Source organism: Castor canadensis, chromosome 3 (genome assembly GCF_047511655.1).
Source record: "Castor canadensis chromosome 3, mCasCan1.hap1v2, whole genome shotgun sequence".
Taxonomy (NCBI): Eukaryota; Metazoa; Chordata; class Mammalia; order Rodentia; family Castoridae; genus Castor; species Castor canadensis.
In genome coordinates this window covers 152,469,063-152,488,626 of record NC_133388.1, presented here as the reverse complement: position 1 = coordinate 152,488,626, position 19,564 = coordinate 152,469,063, and positions in this window count along the sequence as shown.

Here is a 19,564-nt window from a genome sequence, read left to right as displayed (position 1 = left end):
AGCAATAGGCCCAACTGGCTGTTGCATAAACCCCTGAAATACTGAGCCAAAATATTTTTTTCTCCTTATAAGATGATTATCTCAAGTATTTTGTTCCAGTGATAGAAATATAACTAACAACAGATCTCAAGCCTAAGTCTCCCTCATGCATGAAACCTTTCAGTGCTCACCTATTGTTTTACAACTTGGAGCAAGGTGAGGACTGAAGTGAGGCTCCTGCTTGATGATTCCATTTCAAAAGTATGGTCCTCAGGTTCTTGAGAAAGAAATTTCTGCATTTTAAAGTTGACAACAGGGTTTTAGAAATATTTACAATTCAAAAAGGAGCAAATAAAGAACTTGTAGGTACAAGTTTTTCAAAAGTAATACTCTAAAAAAAGAGATACCTGCCTAGAGTCAAGAAGCATCCAGTCTACACTTCAGCTATCTGAGGGCAATACTGAGGTTGTGTTGTCCACTGCCCAGTGTGCAAGTTCTTTACCTTTTTTCTTGGGAGGTGTCTTGCAAGTGAGCATGATTGCACTTGTTTCCAAGGAATGGGTCATTTGGGTGGTGGTATGAGTAGGTCTATTTCATGCTCAAAGTTTCCTTTATCTTCTGAGACACTTGCGTCGCACTCCAGGGTGACCAAATGTTCCTACCTTCCTCTTTTGAACTTTGAAAACTCCTTCTATTTCCACTCATTTTCTCTGTCCTCTTCCCTTTAGGCTGACCTTATCTAATATCTTAGAATTTTTTTAAGTGGTATTGCATGAATGTCTCCAAGAAAAAAATCTTTGTTTTGAACTTTTGCAATTTTTAAAAAGTGTTATTAGTAATCCTGTAAAAGTAGGAGAGAGGAGGAAAAAATAGAGATGATAGAGATGGTGCTAGAGGAGAGAGAGAGAGAGAGAGAGAGAGAGAGAATATCAGAAACATCAAGAAACATCACATGGCCCAGATAACACTTTGATTTTGAGGTGTGACCTTGTCTCACACACTCAGGAATAAAAGTCTTTCAGTGGCCATTGTGGCTGTGCCCACACTAGCTTGCACCTGATCTGTAAGAACTTTTCTTCAAGACTCCACACTTAATTTCCACTGGTATTTTAGACAACTTAACAAACCAGACTACTTCTGAACCCAGAACCCATTGCCTTCTTTTCCCAGATATCGAATGATTCTTGAGAACTGGAGATATAATAAACCAGAAATCTAATAAAAACTTCCCACCCTCACAGAATTTATATATTTTAGTGGGGTTCCAGAATGGGGTGGGTCTAGAGAGAGAGACTGATTATGAAATAATTAGAAAATGGCACAGACTGGTAACAAAGTAATAAGTAAATGGTACAGTAGAATAAAAGATAAGAAGCACTGTGAGAAGGAGCTGAGGTAGTGGAGAGAGGGGGGGCCAACCATTTTAAACAGAAGATAGTCAGACTCAATCACATTAGGAAGATGATATAGTCTTAAAGAGGATGGGTCATTGGAAAAAGAAAATTGTAGGACACAGGAAACAGTGAGATAGAGTTTCTCAGCTTTGGCTCTGTTAAAATTTTGGGCTAAACAATTCTTTTTTATTACCATGAATTAATTATACAAAAGGGTGTGTTGTGATACTTCAATACATGTACATAATGTACTTTTTATCAAGTTCACCACTGCTATTACTCTTTTATATCTCCCTCTCTCCTTTCTAAAAATTTTTAATGGGTTTCATCATTCTATTTTTATTCATGTGTGCAAAGTACTTTTATCATGTTCACCCCAGTTTCACCCTGTACTTTTACCCTCCCACCCCCTACTGGCTCTCACCCCAAAAAGTCCCTGTTTTACATTCATGTCAGTTTTCTTAGGTCTGGATTCTTCATATGAGAGCACGTAATGTTTCTCAATCTGGCTTATTTCCCTTAATATGATGATCTACTTTCCCACAAATGACATAATTCCACTTTTCTTTCTGACTGAATAATATTTCATTATGTTTACATGCCACATTTTCTTTATTCATTTCTTGATGGGCACTTAGGCTGATTCCATAGTTTCACTATTGTGAATAGTGCTGTGATAAACATGGGTGCAAAGGTATTGCTAGCATATGTTGACTTATATTCTTTCAGACATATGCCCAGGAGTAGTATAGCAGGATCATAAAGTAGCTATATTTTTTATTTTTTTGAGGAATCTCTACAAAGATTTCCAAAGTGATTGTGCTAATTTACATTCCCACCAACAGTGTATGAGGCTTCTTTTTCCCTCACATCCTCACCAACATTTTTTGTTTATTTTCTTGATGATTACCAATCTGATTGGGGTAAGATGGAATCTCAGTGTTGTTTTGATTTGCATTTCCATTACGGCTATGGATGCTGAATATTCTTCATGTTATTTATTGGCCATATGTATTTCTTCTTTTGAGAACTGCCTGTTCAGTTTATTTTAGGCTAGATATTTCTCTTATGAGTTGTTCTGTGCATTATAGGATATACAACAGTATCTCTAGCTGTGTTAGCTTTCTGTTGCTCAGATAAAATACCTGAGATAACTTAAAAGAGAAGAGGCTTATTTTGGCTCATGGTTTCAGAGGTTTCACTCTATAATCACTTAGTTCTCTTGCTTTGGGACTATGGTGAGGTGGTACATCATGGCAGGGAGGCTCTACATGGTGCATGAATTCACCTCATTGTGACCAGGAAACAGAGAGAAAGAGGAAGGGGCCAGGGACCCAACATCCCCTTCAAGAGTACAACTCCAGTGACCTAACTTCCTCCCATCTTCTAATAGTGCCATAATCTGGTGATCAAGCCTGTAACGTATGAACCTTTGGGCAATATTTATCAAAACCATAGTACTGGGCCATACCCACTAGATACCTGTAGCATCCTTCCCCCATTTGTGAAAATAAAAAATCTGAGTGTTTTGGAATTATTACTGGTTAAAAACGCTGAGCTAGAGTAAAGCTCCTGAGCTGGAAATATGTCTAAATGGAGATAGTCTTTGGTTTTATTCTTTCAATTTAACAGGGTGTTTGAATGATCCCTCTTGTATCATAGTGCCTGACACTTTGTTTGGTACTTAATAAATATTTGTTTCTCTCTAAGCCTCTTCAAATTTCTTCATCATCATCAGAGAAGATAAAACAGAGTATTGTAATGTGTTCACTTTTTCTCATTTATTAACAGATTACTTCCTGGTGTCCAAGTATCATAATCATCTATCATTCTCCTAGTCTCCCAGAAGTACCAGGGTTTAGTTTACTCTGTCTCTTCCTCTTTCTTAACTCAATTGAATACCTTTCTCTTCTACTCTACTCAACAGTATTTTGTTTTGAGTTTCCTCAGTCTTTCTTGTTTATGCTTCTTCTAGTAAGATCTCTACTGCTTGTTATCAGAATAAAATCAACATTGAGAATCTCAAAAGGCTTTGACAGATTTCCAGAGATAAGCGGTGAGAGAGGAGAGGAGAAAAAGGAAGATAGGAGGAAGGAGGAAGAATATGAGAAGAGAGGAGAGAGAGACACACACACACACACACAGAGAGAGAGAGAGAGAGAGAGAGAGAGACAGACAGAGAGAGAGAGAGGAGATTATCAATAGCAGCAAATTAGCCCATTATTACAAATAATTAAAAAGAAATGCTATCCTTTGCATTGGCTGTAATGTGGGAGCCTCACCTTTAATTTTCACTGTAGTGATTAATTTGGATTGACTGATTTATACACTCATCTGGGCTTTTAGTTCACATCCTTGGGCCATGTGCCATTGCTTTTAATATTTGTCAATTATAAACCAATAAATAATAATATCCTTACCTGAAATAATATCTCCTTCTTTGAACTACCTTGTCCCTTATTTTTAATTCTCTTTTTTATATCTACTCCTTTTATAACAAGTTATTGAACTATTGTTGTCTCTCATGTTATACACAGACAAAGCTTATGCACCAGGTTTATTCAATGAGTTTTACATCCTCAGAAAACAATAGAAGACTAGTATCATGTAGGAACTTCTAGTTCCTGATCCCAAACCATCCTATTAAATATATTTCCATCCAAGTACCTCCTTGTCTGCTTTTCAATCTCAGTAGAGTGGCTACCTCTCCTATCCAGGACCAGTTTCAATTTGGTGCTTCTGAGCCTCCTCACCTCTCAATAAACATGTCTCCATTCATTTTCTCTTGAATTTTACCTGTACTCTCTTTATTGGATTGTTGAATATGTGAAGTTCTCTTCCTTACCTTTAAAACAAGGTAAAGAGAATGAGCAGGCAGAGGAAGGAAAGTACCAAAGTACCTTCTGGGGCTGGAGGTGTGGCTCAAGTGGTAGAGTGCTTGCCGAAGTACCTTCTAACTACAAGGCCTCCTTCAGTGCCAAAGCACAACATCCTTGTCTTCATGCTGTGTTTTTCTGTGGATGTTCTTCCCTGCTGACTTTACCTGATTAACTAGTACTCATTCCTTGAGCTCCAGACCCAAACACTTCTGTCAGAAAGTCTCCTGTAGAATTTTCAGGTTGAGTTAGGTACCCTTTTCTACACTCACATAATAATTATTGTAACATAGATATTCCTGTTGCAGCTTTGCTTCTGCATCTCATGCTCTAGACTATGAGAAACTTAGAGATAGGAATTACATCCTTTAGTATTGTGTCTTTGTGTGAATAAATGAACAAATGATAAATGTTCAATGGATACCTACTTGCTGTATGGATAGGGTTAGGCTATATGGCTTGACTTTGAAATAATGCAGCATTGTATTTTACTATAATAAAAAGCATTTACCTAAACATTACAAGTGTTCATTTTTAGGTTCCATTCAGAAAAACTTCAACATTTTTATGAAGAATTTATAACGTTAATTTTTTACTTTAAAAATGTAATGTTCTTGTTATTAAATAATCACACATAAAAAAATTAAGTAAAATAAAAAGTAGTCTTTCATACCTCTCTCCCACTTCATTTCCATCTCCAAAAGAAACCACGGCTAACAATCTTTTTAGGTATATATACACAGATAGAACTTTAGTTTTGAATATGGATTAACCATATGAAGGTTTTTTTTTTCTTCCCTAAAAAACAGTACTATCTTTTTAAAAACATACAGTTGCTTATCACAGCACCTTGACCTTAACCTTAATCACTGCCCAACAATAGCCACAAGGGCAGCTCTCATACATCAGAGACTAAGGGCAATTTCCTGGGCCAATTATATCATAGAAGAATACAAAGGAAAATAAAGTGGGCAGTATATGAACGAGGTGGTTTAGATCCAGGCTTCTCAACCACAGCACTATTGATATTATGGGTCAAAGTAAAGAATTAAACCAAAATCAAACAAACCAAAGCCTCTGTGATCTAGGTATATCATCTATTTCTCTAGGCTTTAATACTCTTATCTATGAAATTAGGGGAAGATTAAATTCTAAGATTCTCTATAATTTTAGAATTCCAATAAAGAAAACATTTAAAAGAATACTGTAAATAATAGATCCACAAATAATTTCTACTTGTGAAATGAGAGTAGATTTCCTGCCTCTGAAGGTTAATATGAAGAACAAAAAACATAGTATATATAACTCAGTAACTTAATTAATATGAAGCTCTGTTATTATTATATCTTATGTTGGGTTATTCTTACTATAATTCTTCCTTTCTGGATTACAAATAAGTTGGTAGTTAATGTGTTTTAGTAGCCTCGAGTAAAGTACCATGTGAATAATACATAATTTTTAATACAATTAGGAATTACGATGTTATTTCTAGATTGGTCATCCAAGTTTATAAGGACCTTTTTAAGGAAAACAGTAACACATTTTTAAATTGCAATTAGCCTTGACAGATCAATTTGGCCTGTATTGCTCCCCAAATGACAAGGAAATTGCCTAAACACATTAATATTTGATAGCCCTTCACACTGACAAAGCTAGCTCAAATTCTATTCAATGTTTTGAGACTACTTAGAAAAAATAATAAAATGTCCTTTATTTAGATGGGGCAAAAATAAGACATCATAAAGGAAAAAAATTTTAATTCACATTTTACATAAGTAGTAGCCCAATAACAGACACTCAATAAAACCTGAGCACTGTGAATTCAAGCTTCCTCCTTCTACTTCCAAACCCAGTCTTTGAAAACCCTTGTCCTACCCTATCCGTTCTGTCTTGCCTTCCAGATCTGCTTCTCTTCTTTTCATTTCTGTGAGCTCTTTCTTTCACATGTAAATCTCTTAAATAATCTTCAACTGCTGAATTGTCTCTTCTTATCCCACAACTCCAAGTTTGGTAATTATAATTGTATTCACATACAGAGAACAAGACATCCTCTCCAAGGCAGGTCTACATTCAGGGGACAGAGAATTAGTTTGACCAAACACAGGACAGGAATCCACTGCTGGTCACTCATCACCACGTCTGTAAGAGTAAGATCAACTAGTACATACGCAGCTTCTAGACTTTAACCTATAAGGACTTCATAGGGGAAATGAAGGGGGAGAAAAAAATCTACACAGGAAGAGACTAGAAGAGCTGTTTAGAAGGCATCATTCCTTACTGATACAACAAAATAAAGTATAAAATATAAAAGTTGCCCATTTGTAAATTACCATATGCTATTTAGAAGGAAGATAATACTATTGCTCTAAATGAAGATCTGACAAGAATAGCTATTATTTTTAGTTCCAAGTCAATTGTATTTCCAAATATGGTAATTGATTCTTTTTACAAAAAGTTACTGTCAGAAAAGTTTTTATTGGCTTTGCTAAAAAATCCTTGGGTAAGAATTCTTTCTTAGTTTCTTCTTCTCCTCCTCTTTCTCCCTTCTCCCCTTCCTCATCTTCCTCCTCCTTCTTCCTTTTGTGTCAAGCTCTGTGTTAGCTTCAGGAGAATTAATAACATGAAATCTGTCTATAAGGAGTTTAGAGTTTGATTAGAAATAATTATTAGTTATAGTAGAAGTTCAGGTAAGAGTGATCATATATTCAACAGATATTTATCTAGTATCATTCATCACCATTTAATACATATGTGCTTTTTAATTTTTAATCTCTGAATAGTAAGCATCTTGAAGGCAGGAGTTGTGTCTATTTTGTTCACTTTTATATCACTGTATTTTTTATATCACACTGTCTGACACAAATTAAATACTAAAAACTTTTGGTACATGAATGGACAAATGGATCTTCTATGGTCTAGTCACTATGCTATGGGATGAGGCTGTCATTATGAATAAAGCACAAAGAGCTTGTAAGGTAAAGAGACATTAAATCAATAATTTATAAATACATAATAAAAGCAATGTGATAGGAAAGTTCTACCAAAACATGTGATATAGCATATTCAGAGCACATAGAAAGGAGATGCAGCCTACATTGTTTTGAAGGTGGAACAAGAAACACTCAAAGATAAAATTTCTTCTCTCTGGGGACATGGCTTTATCACAGGGAGGAAGCAGTGTGAATAGAGGCTTTAATATTCTGGTAGGTTCAGGAAGCTATAAGAAGTCTGAGTTAGAGGAAAGTGAGCAAAGGCATATAGCATGAATGGCACAGTGCTGGACAAGTTGCAAGTGGTTCAGGGCAGCTGGGAGGGAAGTTGCTGGGTGAGCAGGACCAGTCAAACCCAGACTGAGTCTCATGGTAAAATGAGTTTGGACTTTTCCCAAAGGCAGTGAGGACATCAATGAAGTTTTAAGCAAACAAAGTTTTAGAAAGAGCACTGCATTTATATGTATGTGTATGTGTATATGTATATGTATATGTAAAATACAAGTAAAGGATAGGTGAAAAATCTCGAATCTTAAAGTAGAGGAAGAATGACATGAATATTGGTTTTTAAAGTGGTTAGGATAGAATGGAGAAACTTAAGTTGCTTAGATTTTGCATAGAGAAAAAAATTGCAAACCTATTTCACTCAAAATTATTAAACAAGATCCTTCCTTCCTTCCTTTCTTCCTCCCTCCCTCCCTCCCTATTTCCTTTCTTCCCTTCCTTCTTTCTATATAAAGAATGGTGATCCTGTGGAGAATAAAGTTGATTTATAGTTAACTGGAAAACTTTTCTTTAATCTCAGAAAACTCCTGGATGTCTGATTTTTGACTCTAGGCCAAGATAAAGACAATGCAAGCTGTTCAAATCCCAAGCTTCCTTGGTGATCCTGAGGGTCAGTTTGATTAGCAGTGTTTTACAAGTGGCATAAACAGGTCTGTGTATATGGCTATAAGGGCATAAAACTTCCACTGGGAACTCCTGCATCCAGCTCTCCTGAATCCCACATTCCTTGCAAAGATATTGGTGGTTCCATCTTGAGAGACAGTGTGGGCAAATTCTTGCATGACTAATGACCCTGGGAACTTGCTGGCAGGGTGCCAGTCTGATGTTGCCTGTGCTCTTTCTCTTGCTCTACAGCATCTATTGCTTTTGAATAAAAGCTATGCATGAGTACCTTCAGTGGAGAGGGATGAATCCTTTTGAACATGCAAACTGGGGAAATTTTTCCAGACTCTAACAGAGTGATGAATGATTTTACTGTCCTCATTTCTAATATTTCCTTTATGATTTTAGGACTTCCAAGCAAAAGGAGGTCTATTAAGTATAAACCTTTCAATTTTAATAATTACTTTAAAAGTAAACTTTAAAAATTGCAGTAAGCAATTAATTGAATTCTAGAATTTCATAATTCAGTTTGGGCTTTTAAATCAAGCACGTTACAAAACAAACTTACTATCTAGAATACTTTTCCTTCTGTGTTCTAGCACTAAAGTTGCATTTTTTTTTTGAGGCAATGAATCCCCACAGCTTAAAGAAGTATAGTGTGGGTGGAGTTAGCAAATAATTCTATTTTTGATATACGTGTTTTTACTTTGCGGGAGTTAATTCATCTTAAGTGTGGCATGGCATGATGTCTGACAATCTGTGGTTCTGTGCTAATGCCTGGTTAGAGGAAAACTTACCTTTGGAGAGTCAAAAGGTCAGCTAGATATATACTATTTTGAAAAGAGAAAAAAGGAACTTAGTAGTTCTTTCTGGTGGTCTAGACTCTGGTTCGCATAAAAAACACCTTGTGGGGGTGGGTAGATCCTAGAACCAGCGCCAGCAGGCTCAAATCCCAGAGTCTGATTAAATCATTCATGGATGTGGCCTATGGGGGCACTAAACAAAATCGTGTGAGTTACCTGATGTGCAGGCAGGGTTGAGAAATACAGAACTAGAGGAAATAAAAGCTGTTTTACAAGGAGCAACTCACTCACACTGTGTTCCCAGCATGAAATGACATGTTTATAGAGTATGGATGTGAGGATGAGCACAAGGCTCCTCTTATAGGAAAAAAAGAACTTTTGTCTTATCTTGCTGTGTCTTGAAAGTATGTGAATTGTTCCATTAATCTTTTCCTCTACTTTTGTCCCATATTTATACAATTTATATTACATGTAAGGTTCTTAAGGATTACTCAAAAATAGCAGTTTTTCCAAGATACATTTTAAGCATTTATAGAAATGCCACAATGAAACCCCCTGTACAACTAATATATGCTAATAAGATGTTTTTAAAAATTCAAAAATAGATAATTTCAATTTATGTTCTATAGAATCCTAGGACTCTGGTGGTATCTCAAGAATCATTTTAGAGAATGAGTAGAATTGGTGGAAGTCTAGCAGGAGGTCACTGGGTTCCCTTCATCTCATCCAGAGCAACTGTGCTCTACCTTGCACTCACTCTGTGTGTGTGTGTGTGTGTGTGTGTGTGTGTGTGTGAGAGAGAGAGAGAGAGAGAGAGAGAGAGAGAGAGAGAGAGTGAGAGAGAGAGAGAGAGAGAGAGAGAGGGAGAGAAAGAATAATATTAGGTAGGTAAAAGATAGGTAGGTAGATATTCTTTCCTTTAGAATAAAGGAGGGCTTTGAAGCCTCAGAAATATTTTAAGATCATGTTGTTATGGATTGAATGTTTGTGTTTCTCCAAAATTCATATGTTGAAATTCCAATCCCAATGTACAGATATTAGGAGGTGGTGACTTTGAGAAACAATTAGGTTATGAAGGTGGAGCCCTTATTAATAGGATTAGTAAGAACACTTTATAGAAAAACAAGAGTTGTGTGTGTGTGTGTTGCTATGTGAGGATGCAATAAAAAGATATCTACCTGCACACATGGAAGAATGTACTCTCTAGACATTGGGTCCTGAAGCACTTTATCTTACTTCTCAACCTCCAGAACTGTGAGAAGTATATGCTTGTTTAAACCACCAAGTCTATAGAAATTTGTTGAAACAGCCCGAACTGATTAAGATATATGGTTTTCAGAATAATTTAAATAGATTAATAAAAACATGCTTCTTTCTTTAAAGAGTCAAATATTTAATATATTCACTCTTCAACTATAGGTAGGTAGAAAAGGAAACACTTCCTTTGGCATTGTGATGCCACCAAGGTTTAAATCACCATTTTTGTGTGTGCTAGAAAGATAGCTACTGGCATGTGAGGAGTGGGGGGACTATATCTATCTATCTATCTATCTATCTATCTATCTATCTATCTATCTATCTATCTAATCTATCACCTTCCATGTCCATCCATCCATCCATAGACACACACATATCAGAATATATTATTATTATTATATATATATATAATGTTAAAGGTGGTTTGTGCAACAAAAGATAAAAAGACATTTAGTAAAAATAGAAATTATTAGTTATTCTAAGGAAAAGCAGCAGCAGCTAAGAAAAAAAATTGCTTAAATTTCTACTGCAGAAAGAATGACAACCACTCAATAGAATAAGAATCAAAATCATTTGTCGCATGGATGAAGAGGAGAAGCAAGTAAAAAGAGAATACAAATAGCAGAATGATCTGGCAAGGGCCTATGATGAGCATTTGGATGGGAGCTGGTGATGGGCTGAAGAGACAGGCTATCACCTGCTCCACAAGGGGACTCTTAGTGGGTTCCTTTGCCTCCAGTGGCAATGACAAGGGAGAAAATGGAAAGTAGCAGGTGGTAAGAGTTACATTCAAGAAATACTAAATTGATGAGCTGGTTAAACAGGAGAGGGCATGTATAAAATAGTGTACTTCCATGGGTGGAAATGTGCTGAAATGCTGAAAATTGCTGCCACCTCCTGGGCATTGTTTTTGTAACTGCATGTTGCCATGGTCACTTTTATTCTATGAAATAGACATTTCCATTAAATAGAATAATGAAAAAACAGGGCTGATTTTTCTGTGCTTATAAGCCATGCTGACATTAAAGAAGAAATGAGTCTCTTCTAAGATCAGATAACAGATATCAGCTATTTTCACCAGGGCCAGTCAGGAAGGAACACAGTAAATGTTTAATTAAATGAGGAAGAAAAATAGAGTATACTTGTAGGGAGGTTTTAAGAAAAGGTATCCAACTTAAGGTAGGTTGAAAAGATAATGTAAATAATAAATAAACAGTACCGATAACAAAATACTTGAATTTAGGTTGTAAGTGAAAAGCTTAATAGCTAAAAAAAATTGAAAATTTGATGCAGTTCGTTGTTTCTTGAAACATCTTGGAACATTTTACTGTAAAAAAAGGAACCACCACAATAGGACTACATGCATTTAAATAATTTAAATATTCATGCCATTGCTTATACTATTTTTTAAACCCGTCTATTAAAAATCATCTCCTACACTGAGTTACACAATTTATATTTCATCAAAATTCAGAACACAGAAGCTTTACTAAAGAGTCTATTTTCTTGGCAATGATACATGAAGGCTTACATTTTTTTCTGTCTAATTGAAGGACCCACACAAGGGGGTGAATAATCCGAAATAAGCTAGGAAAGATTTCTCTTCAAGAAAACTCAGCTGGCTATAGAGAAAAGGACTGGAAGGTAGCCAACCGAATAGGGAGGTTTTCAGATGTATGTGCCAGTACTGATATAGAAAGAATTCTGCCAACTTAATATTTGTTAAAGTTAAACATCATTATTAGATACCCCAGCACAAGAGCGCGTACACACACACACACACACACACACACACACGTGTATGCACACACATCAGTTTTCCCCAGCATCATTTGATACCATCTATATACTTAGTCACATGTAAATTAAATTTTCTTCATTCAGAGGCAGCATGAGTTATGAACTAATTTCTCTTCGTCTTTCATCTTTTCTCTTCTATCCAGGCTCACTCATGCAAACACAAAATCACTTCTACAAATCTTTGAGGGAAAATGTGTCCACTGGAAGAAGAAAACACTGGTGATTTTCTTCATACATTTTCATTTTTAAAAGATGGGTAAATCTTAAATAGGATGGTGGGTGTGATGGTTAGTCTGGACTGTCATCTTGGATGGGGAAGCACCTAGGAGATTAGTAAAGCACACTGTGGGTGTGTCTGTGACGTGTTTTTTGGAGAAAATTAACTGAGGTCAGGAAGACCTTCCCTAATGTGGGTAGCACCATCCCATAGTCTTGGGGACCAGATGGAATTAAAGGGGAGAAAAGAGAAAGCTCAGTAGAAAAGGGATTCTCTCTCTCTGCTTCCTGGTTACCATTATGTGAGCTGCTGTGCTCCACATGCCCTCTCCCCCTTGATGGATTAAAGCCTTAAAAACTGTAAGCCAAAATAAATCTTTCCTCCTTTAAACTGTTTCTCTGAGGTACTTGTCACAGAGACAAAATGCATGACTAACACAGTAGGAGATACATTTTTTTCTTAATTTTATGCTCAGTTTTATCTTAATTTTCTAGCTCTTAAGAATGAAAATATATTAAAAGAAAATCTATTGATTGCACTAGTCTCATCAAAGCAATTATTTGCATATGTATGGATGTTTCCTTAAATGCTGTGAGAAAAGATAAGTGGATAAAATTTCCTATTTTTTCATTAATTATGTTGATTCTTTGTAATGATTAAAAACTCATGAGGGTAAACATCTATAATTTAAGCAAGTGGTTTAAAAATAGATAATATAATTATACAAATAATTACTGTGAAGAATTTTTCCATCCAATTGTTTGTACCATTTGCATGATAATTATCTTAAATATTGTAAGTGTTATAACTTCAAGAATGAGAGTGCAGAGGTCTCTTCCACACAATGATTTTTATATTCTCTGGATATGTACTCAGAAGTGGGATTGTCAGATCACTTGGCAGCTTTATTTTTGACATTTTTGTACAACTCCCATACAGTTTTCCATGATGGATGTACCAATTTACACTACCACCAGCTACAGGGTTTTCCTTTTTTCCCGTACCTTGACAAACTTGTGATTTTTGATAAAAGTAATTCTAACACATGTGACGTGATATCCCATCATGATTTTAGTTTACTTTTCTGTGATGATTAGTGATATTCAGATATTTTTCATGTACATATTGGGCATTGATATGTCTTCTTTTTGAGAAATATCTATTCAATTTTTGATTTTTTTCAATTAGGTAATTTGTTTTCTTGCTATTGGGTTATTTAATTTCCTTATATGTTTGGGGTATTTACCCCCTATCAGATATATGGCTTGCACATATTTTTCTCCTGCTTTGTAGGCTTTCTCTTCACTTTGTTGATTGTTTTTCTTTGCTGCCTTTTAATTTGATTCAGTTTCATTTGTATATTTTTTTGCTCTTGTTGCCTATGCCTTTAGTGTCGTATCCTGACCCCCAAAGACACTGTCCAGGCTTATTGAGATTGCTCAGTAAGTTTTTCCCCTAGTTTTAGTCTTCAGATTTTAGTCTTAAGTTTTATTTAAAATAGGCAAGATATGGTAACAGCCCAAGCATCCATTGACAGATGAATGGATAAGGAGAATGTGATGTATATATATATATATCACATTGAAAAATGTGACACAATGAAAATGTGATATGTATGTGTGTATATATAACACACACACATATATAATGGAATGGAATGTTATTCAGCCATAAAAAAGAAGGAAATTCTGATATTTATAGTGAGATGTCCAAATCTGGAGAATATTATGTTAAGTGAAATAAGCCAGGCACAGAAAGATGAACATTGCATCATCTCACTCATATGTGTAATCTAATGTATGAAATTTACAGAAGCAGAGAGTAGAATGGTAATTGCTAGGTGCTGAGGCACGAAGGGGATGCTGGGTCAAATGGTATAAGGTTTCAGGTAGACAGGATGAATATGATCTGGAGATCTAATGTACAGCCTGTTAATTACAGGTTACTATATACTTAAAACCTGCTCTGACAGTAGAGACTTAATATTCTTAGCATACACACGTTAACAAAGAGAGATGATATTAGCTTGATTTTGGTAATCATTTAAAAATACATATGTATATCAAAATACAACACTGTATACCTTAAATATGTACAACTTTTATTTTTTAATTTTATTTTCCAAAAGCTGAAAGAAAAAAGAATGAGAATGGATTATATTCAGGATTAGTATCTAATGATCTTCACACTATGAGCAAGGCATAAAAGACATTTTCTGTACCCTATAATTTCTGGGAAATTTGTTCAAGGTACTAAAGCAAAGTTGTGTTCCAATTGGGGCGGTCACAACTGAAGAAGACAATGACCTTCAGTACCAGGATAGATGGTTTCATGGCAAGACAAGTACTACATTGCCTGGAGAGCACTGAGTTTTTGTGGGGTATTTTTAAGCGAATCACTTGTGCTGCTACATGGACTATGAAGAGATGAAATTCTGGAAAAATGTGTATCTGATGGCAGGGCCTCCCTAGATGGTATAAATGGAGAAAAGGACAACAGTTAACACCTAGACTGTCTGCCAAGAGCTCAGTACTACTGATATAACAGTTAATTTTGGAGATTAAAATTGGAAGACTTGAATGCCAGGCTGGAGAAATGACACTATTGTGGCTAAGTAGTGACAGAAGCCTTAAGTAGGCAGTGGCAGTGAAAACTGGAAAGAACAAATGAATACAAATTTGTAGTCTGGATTTTGTTGAGCGGGGGATTTATCCTTGGTTCTGAAACTGTTATTGGTTAACACACCACTGGGAGAAAAATTTGTATCTAATAAATTAACATGAAGAATTCATTTAAGAAATCTGGCTACAATCCCATGAGGAAGAATGAAATCTTATCATTCACAAGAAAATGTATGGAACTGGAAAACATCCTGAGTGAGGTTAGCCAGGCTCAGAAGAACAAAAATTGTATGTTCTCCCTCATATGTGGACTTTTTTTTAATTCATTTGTTCACATGTGCATGCATTGTTTGGGCCCTTTCTCCCCCTTACTCCAGGCCCCCTCCCTCTCCCCCCAACCCCCCTCACTTCCAGGCAGAACCTGTTCTGCCCTTATCTCTAATCTTGTTGAAGAGTAGACATAAGCAATAATAAGAAAGACAAAGCATTTTTGCTAGTTGAGATAAGAATAGCTACACAAAGAGATTCCTAGCATTGCTTCCATGTACAAATGTGTTACATCCCAAGTTGACTCATCTCTACCTGACCTTTTCACTAGTTCCTGATCCCCTTACCATATTGACCACTGTCACTTTAAGGTTTCTTTATTAGTTTCTTTGCAGTGGGGACATCAAATATTTTCCTATTTTGGGTTTCTTACCTATCCCTGTACCTCCATTATGTGCTCTCTCCTTATCATTTGACCCAAGTCCAACAACATTGCTGTACTTGCCCTAGATCTAAAGTCTGCATATGAGGGAGAATATACGATTTTTGGTCTTCTGAGCCTGGCTAAGCTCACTCAGAATGATGTTCTCCAGTTCCATCCATTTACTTGCAAATGATAGCATTTCATTCTTCTTCATGGCTGAGTAAAATTCCATTTTGTATAAATACCACATTTTCTTAATCCATTTGTCAGTAGTGGGGGATCTTGGTTTTTTCCATAACTTGGCTATTGTGAATAGCACTGCAATAAACATGGGTGTGCAGGTGCCTCTGGAGTAACCTGTGTGGCATTCCTTTGGGTATATCCCCAGGAGTGGGATTGCTGGATCATATGGCAGATCTAGGTTTAGATTTTTAACAAATCTCCCATTCCAGAGTGGTTGCACTAGCTTGCATTCCCACTAGCAGTGTGCAAGGGTTCCTTTTTCCCCACATCCTTACCAACACCTGTTGTTAATGGTGTTTTTGATGGTGGGTATTCTAACAGGGGTGAGGTGGAATCTTAGTGTGGTTTTGATTTGCATTTCCTTTATGGCTAGAGATGGTGAGCATTTTTTCATGTGATTTTTGGCCATTTGAATTTCTTCTTTTGAGAAAGTTCTGTTTAGTTCAGTTGCCCATTTCTTTATTGGTTCATTGATTTGGGGAGAGTTTAGTTTCTTAAGTTCCCTGTATATTCTGGTTATCAGTCCTTTGTGTGATGTATAGATGGCAAATATTTTCTCCCACTCTGTGGGTGGTCTTTTCAGTTTAGAGACCATTTCTTTTGTTGTGCAGAAGCTTTTTAATTTTATGAAGTCCCTTTATGAATCCTTTCTCTTAGTTGCTGAGCTGTTGGGGTTCTATTGAGGAACCCTTGCCTATGCTTATTATTTCCAGAGGGTTTCCGGCTCTTTCCTGTACCAACTTCAGAGTTTTGGGTCTGATATTAAGGCCCTTGATCCATTTTGAGTTGATATTACTACAGGGTGATAAACATGGATCTAGTTTTAGTTTCTTGCAGTCGGATAACCACTTTTCCCAACAACATTTGTTGAAAAGGCTGTCTTTTCTCCATTGTATATTTTGAGTGCCTTTGTCAAAAATAAGGTGGGCATAGTTGTGTGGATTCATATCCGGGTCCTCTATTCTGTTCCACTGGTCTTCATGTCTGTTTTTGTGCCAGTACTGTGCTGTTTTTATTGCTATTGCTTTGTAATATAGTTTAAAGACGGGTATTGTGATACCTCCAGCATTGCTCTTTTTGCTGAGTATTGCCTTGGTTATTTGTGGTCTTTTGTGTTTCCAAATTAATTTTTGGGTAGATTTTTCAATCTCTGTGATGAATGTCATTGGGATTTTGATGGGAATTGCATTAAACATGTAGATTGCTTTTGGTAGTATAGCCATTTTTACTATGTTGATTCTACCAATCTATGAGCACAGGAGAGCTCTCCAACTTCTGTAGTCTTCCTCGATTTCTTTCTTCAGGGGTTTGTAGTTTTCCTTGTAGAGGTCGTTCACATCCTTTGTTAAGTTTACTCCTAGGTATTTGATTTTTTTGAGGTTATTTTGAATGGAATTACTTCCACATATTCTTTCTCAGTATGTTCATTATTGGTGTGTAGAAAAGCTAATGATTTTTGTAAGTTGATTTTGTATCCTGCCACCTTGCTATAGCTGTTGATGGTGTCTAGGAGTTTTTGGGTAGAGTTTTTCGGGTCTTTAAGGTATAGGACCATATCATCTGCAAGTAGGGATATTTTGACATTTTTTTACCTATTGGTATTCCTTTTATTTCTTCTTCTTGCCTAATTGCTCTAGCTAGGAATTCCAGTATTATGTTGAATAAGAGTGGGGAGAGTGGGCACTCTTGTCTCCTTCCTGATTTTAGGGAAATGGTTTCAGTGTTTCACCATTAAGTAGGAGGTTGGCTGTAGGTTTGTCATATATAGACTTTACAATGTTGAGATACTTTCCTTCTATTCCTAGCTTTCCCAGAGCTTTCATCATGAAGTGGCATTGGATCTTGTCAAAGGCTTCTTCTGCATCTATTGATTGCTTCTATTAATGTGCTGTATTACATTTATAGATTTGCATATGTTGAACCACCCCTGCATCCCTGGGATGAACTTGACTTGGTCGTGGTGAATGATCTTTCTTTTGTGTTGTTGGATTCAGTGTGCCATTATTTTATTGAGGACTTTTGCATGGATGTTCGTTATGGAGATTGGCCTATAGTTCTCCTTTTTGGAGGTGTCTTTGTCTGGTTTTGGAATGAGTGTAATACTGGCTTCAGAAAATGAGTTAGGCAGTTTTCCTTCCCTTTTAATTTCTTGGAATAATTTAAGGAGGGTTGGTATCTGTTCTTCTTTAAAGGTCTGAGGGAATTCAGCTGAGAATCATCAGATCCTGGACTTTTCTTTTTTGGGAAACTCTTTTTTTTGGTTCATTTATTCACATGTGCATACATTGTTTGGGTCATTTCTCCATCCTGCCTTCCTTCCCTACCCTTCCTCCCCCACCCCCCCACCCCGCTCAGTTCCAGGCAGGTCCTGTTCTGCCCTTATCACTGATTTTGTTGAAGAAAAGACATAAGCATAATAAGGAAGACAAAGCATTTTTGCTAGTTGAGTTAAGGATAGCTATACAGAGAGATTCCTACTATTGTTTTTGTTTACTCATGTGTTACGACCCGTGTTGATTCAACTCTAACTGATCTTTACGTTGGTTCCTGATTCCCTGCTCATGATAACCTGTTGTTTTATGGTTTCTGTATTAGTTCCTCTGGAGTGGGGACATCAAATGCTTTCATGTTTTGGGTTTTCTACCTATTCCTATATCTCCCGTATGTGCTCTTTTTTTGGTAGACTCTTTATTGCTGCTTCAATTGCATTTTGTGTTATAGATCTATTCAGATGATTGATGTCCTCTTGGTTCAATTTTGGATGGTCATAAGTACCTAGAAATCTGTCCATTTCTTCAAGATTTTCAAATTTATTGGAATATAGATTCTCAAAGTGGTCTCTGATGAGTCCCTGGATTTCCATGGTGTTTGTTGTTATCTCCTCTTTTGCATTTCTGATTTTACTGATTTGGGTTTTTTCTCTCCTCATTTTAGTCAGATTTGTCATGGGTCTGTCAATCTTATTTATTTTTTTAAAGAACCAACTTTTTGTTCCATTGATTCTTTGTATTGATTTTTTTGTTTGTTTCTATTTCATTGATTTTGGCCCTTATTTTTATGATTTCTCACCTTCTGCTTGTTTTGGTATTGGTTTATTCTTCTTTTTCTAGGAGTTTGAGATGAAGCATTAAGTCATTGATTTGAGATCTTTCTGTCCTTCTTATATATGCACTCATGGCTATACACTTGCCTCTTTGGACTGCCTTTGCTCTGTCTGATAGGTTCTGGTAGGTTGTGTTTTCATTTTTATTAACTTCTAGTAACCTTTTAATTTCCTCTTTTATTTCATCAATGACCCATTGATCATTAAGCAATGTGTTGTTCAGCTTCCAACTGTTTGTATGATTTTTACTTTTGTTTTTGTTGTTGATTTCTAGTTTTAATGCATTGTGATCAGATAGAATGCATGGGATTATTTCTATTTTCTTATATTTGTTGAGTCTTTCTTTGTGTCCTAAGATATGATCAATTTTGGAGAAGGTTCCATGGGCTGCTGAGTCCATGTGTGGAAGTTGTATGGAAGTTGGATGAAATATTCTGTAGACATCAGCTAGGTCCATTTGATCTATGGTGTGATTTAGATCTAAGATTTTTTTATTGATTTTTTGTTTGGATGACTTATCTATTGGTGATAGCAGGGTATTAAGATCTCCCAGTATCACAGTGTTGGAGTTTATATATGTTTTTAGGTCCTTTAGAGTATGTTTGATAAAATTGGGTTCATTGACGTTGGGTGCATATAGGTTGATAATTGTTATTTCCTTTTGATGTATTTCCACTTTTATTAGTATGGACTGTCCTTCTT